The sequence below is a fragment of the Cannabis sativa genome, chromosome 2 (genome assembly GCF_029168945.1).
Source record: "Cannabis sativa cultivar Pink pepper isolate KNU-18-1 chromosome 2, ASM2916894v1, whole genome shotgun sequence".
NCBI classification, from domain to species: Eukaryota; Viridiplantae; Streptophyta; class Magnoliopsida; order Rosales; family Cannabaceae; genus Cannabis; species Cannabis sativa.
The window spans coordinates 16,486,580-16,496,888 of record NC_083602.1 but is presented as its reverse complement, the minus strand read 5'-3'; the positions used below and the strand labels follow the sequence as shown (position 1 = coordinate 16,496,888).

At 36.6% G+C, this 10,309-nt stretch overlaps 1 non-coding gene across 1 annotated transcript; it reads right to left on the bottom strand.

Annotated features, from left to right (window-relative positions):
* Positions 1-1,427: 1,427 nt before the first annotated feature.
* On the bottom strand, positions 1,428-1,534 carry LOC115718308 (small nucleolar RNA R71). Its single transcript, XR_004011887.1, has one exon. It is a non-coding gene; the product is annotated as a small nucleolar RNA R71 (small nucleolar RNA).
* Positions 1,535-10,309: the final 8,775 nt, after the last annotated feature.

The following is a 10,309-nucleotide window of genomic DNA, read 5'->3' as shown; positions in this document are numbered from 1 at the left end:
GATTTGGGTGGTTATGAACCCTTGTATGGACTAGTGTTTTGATTTTGCAATGATGAAGTAATCTTGTCTTAGTTCAATTAGATGTGATGAAAAGTTGAATGAATGTTAATTCTTGGCCATTTTTAACATTTAGCAAGCTAGATCTTACTTGGAAAAGTAAGACCTAGTTGAACCCTTCTAATTGATGCATGATTTTTACCTTTTCTTTAGGTATTAATTAGTAGTGAAATAGGAATATTTTGCTACCATGTATAACTAAGGATTTGATGCTTTGTTGGGCTATTTGTAATCTAACTGATGTAGGAATGCATTGTGAGAGTATGAATGGTTATTTGCAAGTTTTGGAAAAAGCTTGCTGGTTTTTGTTGAAATTTGTTAACTCTGCCAGGATTGCTGATTCATTGCTGGGTCATTCTTTGTATCAAGCAGGGACATACAAGTGGAAATTAATCACCCAAGTCTAATTTCCAAATCTGAAATTACAACCATTTTAATCACTTTTAGTTTCTTATTTTTAGTTTATTTAGTTTAAAAAATTAGTTCTCAAGTTTAGATTCAAAGCTATCAATTTTTCTTGTGAATTAATGTGTGACTTTATTTTATTTTTATTTGAAATTCTTAGAATTACTTTTAGTTGATTTAACATTATTTAGTAAAAAGTCCCTGTGGAGACGAACTTTGATTTACTTATCATTGTATTACTTGTTTGTGATTGTGTACACTTGCGCAATTATAAAGCAATAGAATTTTCACAACAAGTTTTTGGCGCCGTTGCCGGGGACTTTAAGTTCTAAATTTTGTTTTATCAACTAATTGACATTCTAAGAATTTTTGTGCTTTTAATCTTGTTGGTTTGTCTTTGAAATCTCAGGTATCTATAGTGTATGAACCAACAAGAGGACTTTGAACTTGCTCCTATTGACCCCGAGATTGAACGTACATTCCGAAGAAGAAGAAGGGTTCAAAAGGCTAAGGGCCGAGACATCATGGCTGAAAATTTTGATGACGATGGGGTTGCTCCACAAATTGTTAATCCCATCATATTGGCAGATGATCGAGCAAGGGCTATAAGGGAGTATGCAGCCCCCATGTTTAATGAGCTCAATCCAGGCATTGTGAGGCCTGAAATACAAGCACCGCAGTTTGAGCTCAAGCCAGTGATGTTTCAAATGCTCCAAACCGTGGGGCAATTCAGCGGGATGCCAACTGAGGATCCTCACCTCCATCTCCGTTCATTCTTGGAGGTGAGTGATTCTTTCAAGATCCAAGGAGTGAGTGAAGAGGTGTTAAGGTTGAAGCTATTCCCATTCTCACTAAGGGACCGAGCTAGATCATGGCTCAACACTTTGCCGCCTGATTCTGTGACCAATTGGAATGACCTTGCTGAGAAGTTTCTGAGGAAATACTTTCCTCCTACTAGAAATGCAAAATTCAGAAGTGAGATCATGTCTTTTCAGCAACTTGAAGATGAGTCCACAAGTGATGCGTGGGAGAGGTTTAAGGAACTTTTGCGAAAGTGTCCACATCATGGCATTCCACATTGTATTCAGATGGAGACTTTTTATAATGGTTTGAATGCAGCTTCTCGAATGGTGTTAGATGCATCGGCCAATGGTGCTATTTTGTCGAAGTCTTACAATGAAGCATTTGAGATTTTGGAGACCATTGCAAGTAACAACTACCAATGGTCCAACACTAGAGCTCCAACAAGTAGAAAAGTGGCGGGGGTCCTTGAGGTAGATGCAATAACAGCTTTGACAGCTCAAATGGCTTCCATGACGAATGTTTTGAAGAATTTGAGTATTGGGAACGCTAAAAATATTCAACCAAATTTCGCCGCCATTCAAAGTGATGATGTCTCATGTGTGTTTTGTGGAGAAGGGCATGTGTTTGAGAAGTGTCCATCTAATCCGGAGTCCGTTTGTTACATGGGAAATCAGAATTTTAATAGAAACAATGGGGCATTCTCAAACTCTTACAATCAATCTTGGAAGAATCATCCTAATTTGTCTTGGGGAGGTCAAGGAGCAAGCTCAAGTACCGCACCAGCCCAAGGAAGACAAGCATATCCACCGGGTTTTTCACAACAACCCCGACATTCACAACATGCTCAAAATTCCCAACCAAGTTCTTTGGAGAGTCTAATGCGGGATTATATGGCCAAAAATGATGCGGTGATACAAAGTCAAGCTGCCTCTCTTCGAAACTTAGAGTTGCAACTTGGACATTTGGCCAATGAATTAAAAGCTAGGCCGCAAGGTTCTTTGCCTAGTGACACGGAAAATCCAAGGAGGGATGGGAATGAACAATGCAACGCCATTCAGCTAAGGAGTGACAAGCATCTGAAAAATTCTGAGGAGGAAATAAAGGGTAGTGGGGAGCCCACTTCAATCCAAATCGACGAAAAATTGAGTAACAAAACTGCCCAGGAATTTGCTGATACCAGTCCAGTTGATACAGCAAAGGGTCAGCAACCTGACAGTCAGCAATCCGCACCAGTATGTTCTAGTCCTAAACCACCCCTTCCATTTCCTCAAAGATTTCGGAAACAGCAGCAAGATGGACAATTTAGGAAGTTTTTGGATGTGTTGAAACAGCTCCATATCAATATTCCCTTGGTAGAAGCGCTAGAGCAAATGCCAAATTATGTCAAGTTCTTAAAAGATATTTTGACAAAGAAAAGGAGGCTTGGCGAGTTTGAAACGGTCGCTTTGACCGAGGGGGCACATCAGCGCTATGTTGAAGAATAAAATTCCACCTAAATTGAAAGATCCGGGCAGCTTTACAATTCCAATTTCTATTGGGGGACGGGATGTTGGAAGAGCTCTTTGTGATTTGGGAGCTAGTATTAATCTCATGCCCATGTCTATTTTCAAGAAGTTGGGAATTGGAGAAGCAAGGCCAACCACCGTCACTTTGCAACTAGCGGATCGTTCCATGGCTCATCCGGATGGAAAAATTGAAGATGTTTTGGTACAAGTAGATAAGTTCATCTTTCCTGCAGACTTCATTATTCTTGACTATGAGGAAGATAGGGAAGTTCCAATCATTTTAGGGAGGCCATTTCTTGCCACGGGAAGGACTTTGATAGATGTTGAAAAAGGAGAGCTCACCATGAGAGCTCAAGATGAGCAAGCCACATTCAAGGTTTTCCATCCCATACGTGGCCCGGATGCAATAGGAGAATGCTTAGCAATTGAAGGTATGGATCCTAACATGGTTGAGGAGTCTAAATTCAAAGTTAGTAAGAAGGTGAGAAAGAAGATTCTCCTTAAAGAAATTGCTAAGGATCACGAGGCACAAGAAAGCAAAGACAAAGCATCAATTGACTCTAAAAAACCACCCAAAAAGAAGAGAAAGAAAAAGAAGCTTAGTAGAAAATTTCGGTCTCAAATGTTTGAAGTTGGGCAACAAGTGATTTTTTCCAATTCTTTAACGAAGGCTACTCATGGACGACTAGATTCAAGGTGTGATGGATCTTTCTTGGTGGTGAGAGTATACCCCGATGGGGTAGTGGAACTTCGTGATGCACTTTCAAGAAGAAAATTCTTAGTGAAAGGCCAAGGAGTGAAGTTTGGGGGTGGAGAGGTCAACCGAGAAAAGACCTCTATCTCTTTGAAGGATGTTTGAGACTTGTAATTTGGGGGTGCCAAAAGAAAAAGAAAAAAAAAAGATTGAATTGAAAAATTTGGAAAAAAAGAATGAAAAGAAAAAAAAAATCAATGAAGGCACCCCTTGAAAAAAAAAAAAGAAAAAAAAAGCAAGAAGAAAAGTTAAAAAGAAAAAATATATATATATTATATAATTAGTAAATAATTGTCATGGTGAAATTGAGAAATTATTTTCTTTCAATGTGCAGGAAATCAAGTGAAGAAGGTTGTGGAAGTGAAGAAATTTCAATTTGGGCAAAGAAATTAAGTTTGGGGTAGAAAAGTTGTGCCCAGTTGCTATAGCAATGGTTCAGCAATTTTATTTGGCAGCAAGAGTGTTCTTATATCAGGGTTTAAATGACTGTTGGTCTGATAAAAAGGAACACGTGAGAAATGTTAAGGAGGCAATCATTTGGTATGATTTTCTGTTCAGACAAATCATTGGGCTTGTACTTAGTTTTGCCTCTTGTGGATCAAGGACAGATGAGTGAATAAACAAAGTTTTCAATCTCAGTCATTTAATCAATTAGTTATGGGACTTATTTTTTTTTAGTCAACTGGGCCCCTCTTGGATTAGTCAGCCAGCCCAAAACCTCATTCTTTAGCCCAATATTCAACCCTACCAACCAATTCACCATCTTCACTCCAATCACTATCCCAGCCGCCTCCATCACTCACGGTTCACCCTCACCAACCTAAACCCAGCTTCCATTCACCCGTAGCCATCACGCAAGTCACTCACCACCAGCCATTCTTCCACCTCTGTTCAACCAAATCGCGCATCACCATCTCAGCCCAAGCTCCACAAACCACCATTGCAAACTCAACAACAGCCGCACCCCCGAACCAGCAAGCACCCGTCAACTTCACCAGTTTAACCAAACTTCCATCTCCCATCACCACGTTCAACCTCCATTCGAACACCAAATCAGCCACTGCCCAGTCGACCCCCACTCCACTCAGTCGCATCCTTCACCACAGCAACCCAAATCACACCTCCCAGCTGCTAACTCGAACCAAATCCCAGCTGAGAGTCATCTGTCGAGCCAAGTTGCCATCACCAGCACTGGAGTCAAGTTTCCCAGCCGAGAGTCATCTGATCCATCACAACAAATCCCACTGGTTTGTCAAGAATAAATTGCTAATAATTTTTTCTATTTTGATTTGTTCTTGGCTGTCGAGTAGTGAGTGTTTATGTGTGGATGTTGTGATTTGGATAAAGCTGATATTTTGGAAATTGTTGGGAGGGTTCTGAATGATTGAAGTAATATTGGGAAATTTTTGGATGTGATTTTTGTGCGTGCAAAAGGGTGCCGTGATTTATAGGTGCTGATTGTTGGTGTGAAAATTTTTAATTTGAATTAGTGATCAAGTGTTGGGGTTTGTCGAGTGACATATGTGATCAATTTGAATTGGGGCTTGTTGATTGTTAGTGTGTTGTTGAACAATGGGCTGCTTGTTGTGTTTATTTGGTTGAAGTGTTGAAATCTTGGATATATGGAATTGTCAATCATATATACAGGGGGAATTTGTTGTGTTGGGGTAGTGTGCAATTGAAAAAAAAAAAAAAAGAAAGAAAAATGCCTAACAGTCAAGACGGTCACGCCACGATTTGAGCCCAAGTTTCTACCGTTCCCTCAGCAAGTTCTAGACCCGTGAGGTGGACCATCAACTTCGAACACAGAGGAGCCCCACGAGGACTCCGAGTAGAGGGAGTTTTCTCATACCTAAGCTATTTTATATTTTTCTGTTATGTGTCGTTTTTTTCAGTTTGTATTGTGCTACTTGTGTATTGTCTTTTGTGTTTGGAACTTTCATTTTTTGTTGTTCATGTGTTTGTTAGTTTGACGTTGAGAGATTTATGAGTTTTCTGTGGCCTAGTGTTCTGCTCGATGATGATATTTTCCGCTCATTCCATTATTGTTGCTGCCTAATCTTATTTGTTGCCTTGTCAAGCTGAATTGTTGGATATTATGGATGTTTCTCTTTAGTCTCTCCTCACTAGTTTATACTTGTATTCATTCCACCATGCTTTGCCTTTCTCATACGATTATTTCACATGTCATGTTAGCATCTAGAATTGGTTAGTGCATCTCCTTGAAGCGAAATCCTAGTTAGATTTGTCCCTTAGAAATGATTTAGGCCTTCCTTGGACGTTTGAGCCTTTCTAACTCTCCCTATCAATCAATTTTTCCCTAGTCACCCAAGTTTGAGCCGTTAGCCTTGTTTTGTTGTGCAACCCTATCACACATATCACATCCATCCTAAATTGCATTTCCACATATGTCCTAACTTAATTGCTCACTTGTCAAGAGCCAAGTTTCTCATTAAGTTTGGGGTGAGTGCGGTGAGTGTAATTTGTGGCGAGCTAATTCAAGATTATACATTTAGCCACATTGGGGACAATGTTGAGTTGTAAGTTTGGGGTGGGGGAATTAGCTCACAAGGTATATTAGTATGCATTTTTAATAACTTTCTCTTGCTATATATAAGTATAATATAGTACTAAATTCCTTTTTAGTTTTTAAAAAAAAAAAAAATCAGCAAAGAAAAAAGAAAAAAAAATAAGTATATATATATATATATTCTTGTAACTAAGTTTGGGGTGTTCCACCCATTTGAAGCAAAAACGAAAAAAAAAAAAATAAACATAGCAAGAGAAGTTAATTTTAATATAAAGTACTTGTGAGTATAATGAATTAGGGAAGTGAGTCAAAAGAAAAAAAATCATTAGGAAGAGGCTCGGTTTTTTGACAAGTGAAGTAGTTAGGTGTTGAGCTAGCTAAAATACATCCTTGACCATACCCTAACCCAAGCCTAACATTACAAGCCTAATAAAGTCCTATTGATCAAGGGGATAAGTTTAGACTATATTAGTGGAGAGGAGTGCACTAATCCAACTTATGGAGCTGAAATGAATAAAAAAATTTTAAGGTAGTTGGAGAGAAGTTCAAAGTTTAGGTGGGATATACTTGTATAAATTGGTGATTAGGTAACTTTTGGGAAATATTAATGTTATCCAATGACAAAAACGTTAAAGGGGCAGCATATAAAGTTACGGCAAGCAATTTCCTATTCCATTTAATTCCATTTTTTTCTGAGAGCATCAATGTTCGCTAGGCCAACTTGAATTTCTATGAAATCTCTCATTTGTCTTGTATGTTGAGTCTTTGTGTGAATTGTGTTGTTGTGTTTTACTTTGTTTATTTTGTGTTGTCATTGCTCGAGGACGAGCAAGATTCTAAGTTTGGGGTGTTGATAACTCTAAGATTTAGAGTTATTTTCATATCTTTAAGCTTGAATTTAATGTGAATTGTGGAGCAATTAATGTCTATATTGTGTAATTGTGTTTAGTTTGTTGTGTCTTTGTAATAAATGGAAGTGTGTGTGTTAGTAAGTGTTAGATGGACTTATGTTGTTGTTTTTTATGTGTTTTAAGCAGAAAAAAATACAAGAATAGGTATTTGGAAATGTTTGGGACAAGGAGAAAAAGGAGCAGAAAAATGATTATTGCTGACTGGCATTGCTATAGCAATCATCGCGTAGCAATTTGTCAGCCCAGTAAGTTTATTTTGGCAGATAGTCCAGCTGGCTTTAATGAAAAGAAAAACGAGCTGAGGTGGCAGAATTTGGCTATTGACTCAACAAACATGTGGAAAATGAAGGACAAGTGGGTGATGATTGGGATTTCCAATTAGGGTAAACTTTGGTACCCTAATTGGGGTGCAAAAAGAAAAAAGAGGAATTAGAAGGGAGGCTGGCTGCACTTTGAAGAGCAGTACGAAAATTACAGCAGAAATCTAAGTACAGAGAAAAAAGAAAGAGTACAAAGATAGAAGAAGAAGATTGAGAAGAAGGAGAAGAAGGCAACCTACAAAGGGAGGATTTGAGCTTCAAAATCATTTCCCTTGCTCTCCTCTTCATTTTGTATCATTTCCTTCTCTCTAATTTTCTCTTTACATCCATGAACAATTTATTTTCTGGTTTGTTGTTTTTAATTTCAGCTATGAACTAACTTCTTTGAGATTTGGGTGGTTATGAACCCTTGTATGGACTAGTGTTTTGATTTTGCAATGATGAAGTAATCTTGTCTTAGTTCAATTAGATGTGATGAAAAGTTGAATGAATGTTAATTCTTGGCCATTTTTAACATTTAGCAAGCTAGATCTTACTTGGAAAAGTAAGACCTAGTTGAACCCTTCTAATTGATGCATGATTTTTACCTTTTCTTTAGGTATTAATTAGTAGTGAAATAGGAATATTTTGCTACCATGTATAACTAAGGATTTGATGCTTTGTTGGGCTATTTGTAATCTAACTGATGTAGGAATGCATTGTGAGAGTATGAATGGTTATTTGCAAGTTTTGGAAAAAGCTTGCTGGTTTTTGTTGAAATTTGTTAACTCTGCCAGGATTGCTGATTCATTGCTGGGTCATTGCTGTATCAACTGGGACATACAAGTGGAAATTAATCACCCAAGTCTAATTTCCAAATCTGAAATTACAACCATTTTAATCACTTTTAGTTTCTTATTTTTAGTTTATTTAGTTTAAAAAATTAGTTCTCAAGTTTAGATTCAAAGCTATCAATTTTTCTTGTGAATTAATGTGTGACTTTATTTTATTTTTATTTGAAATTCTTAGAATTACTTTTAGTTGATTTAACATTATTTAGTAAAAAGTCCCTGTGGAGACGAACTTTGATTTACTTATCATTGTATTACTTGTTTGTGATTGTGTACACTTGCGCAATTATAAAGCAATAGAATTTTCACAACAGTTAGGTTTGAATTATTTGACATTAAAATAATGAAAAAATTAGTTTAAGTTTCCTACAAAAGTGGCTGGCCCTATACAAGTGGATTTGGGCCTCACTTTTTGCAATTTTGCAGTTTTCTCTTTTCTGCATCTAATTTTCTCAAAAACGCCAATTTTCTAATTCAACCATTTAAATGCCAATTCTAACTATTTAATAACTATAAATAATTATTAAATAATATTGTCATTTATCATATTTATTAATTGAACCATACAAAGTATCATAATTAACAAATATGCCCCTAAAACTCTTTCTTTACAATTTCGCCCTTACTTAGTGAAAAATTCACAAATAGACATAGTCTAATTTGAGAATTATAATTGATTAATCAAAACCAATTACATGAGTCTTACAAGCAATATTATCTCAACTAGTGCGGGGACCATGGGTCTATATAACCGAGCTTCCAATAAGTAGATCAAGAATTTAGCACTAAAATTCACTAACTTATTAATTCTTCGTTGAATCCACGCATAGAACTTAGAATTGCACTCTCAGTATATAGAATGCTCTATATGTTCCACCATATAGACACATCATTAGTTATCCATTGTTATAATCCTAATGTGATCAATGATCCTCTATATGAATGATCTACACTGTAAAGGGATTAAATTACTGTTACACCCTACAATGTATTTATTCCTTAAAACACTTGACCCCGTATAAATGATATTTCAGCTTATGTGAAATGAGTACTCCACCATTTATGTTCGTTTGGTCAAGCTGGAAGGAGATCATCCTTTGCTTACTATTCGCCAGATAGTAGCTATAGATTCCATGTTTATGCTAGCGCTCCCACTCAATTGCACTACCGTGTTCCCAAAATATATGTATCACCCTAACCTAAAAGTAGGCTTAACTAACAAATCAAAGAACACGAATAGCCTTTCAAGATTGAGCCTAATCATAACAGGATTAAGAACATTTGATCTAGGATCAACTAGGCGATATTGACTTGAATAGATATTATGGTAAGTTTAATAAATCTAAGTCAAAGTTCAATATCGGTCCCTTCCGATGCATACTCCATGCATCCAACCTGAGCTTTACTTTAACCAATGCTCTGGAAAGAACATAGCATTTCTCCAAATGCAAGTAAACTCTTGTTGTAGATTATCATATCAGTAAAACCCTATGTTTGATAAATCTAGGAAACTTTATTCACATAGTCATGTTTACTTTCCAATGTGTTGACGGCACAATAAACAGGATCAAGTATGTGAAAAGGGTTTCAGATGAATTTATACATTATGTACATATAATCATGAAATAAATCATGTGAACCATGCAACATTAAATGTTATTTCTGATCTATATTAATAAGTAAATCTGATTATATTGAAATGAGTTTTATTTAGGGCATAAAACCCAACAAACTCCCACTTGCACTAATATAAAACAAAAAGTGCATTTCAAATAATCTCAACACCTCGATATACAAATCAAGTGTAGTAGTAGTAAACTCCTCGTAATAGGATCTGAAAGGTTGAATTAACCACAACCTTTTCTCCACCATTACTCTTCCTTTAATCACAAAATCATTGATAATATGAAATTCCTCTCTATATGTCTACTCTCTTGGGATACTGGATTCTATACCTTTGGCAACTACTTTTGGTTTATCAGGAAATTAACACTAGTAGTTTAAGGCAATTTGGAATGGTGCCAAAAAATGTATAGAACTTTCCTTTGACTGAATAAGTACCTTTCCTGCAACTTTAACATTCAGTCCCTTTCTGGTAGACCTAGAGACTTCAGATAGGTTTTTACACTTCTCTAAAATCACTATTCCACCCCCAGAGTAATCACCATCTTATCAGAAAGATTTTCTAGCACA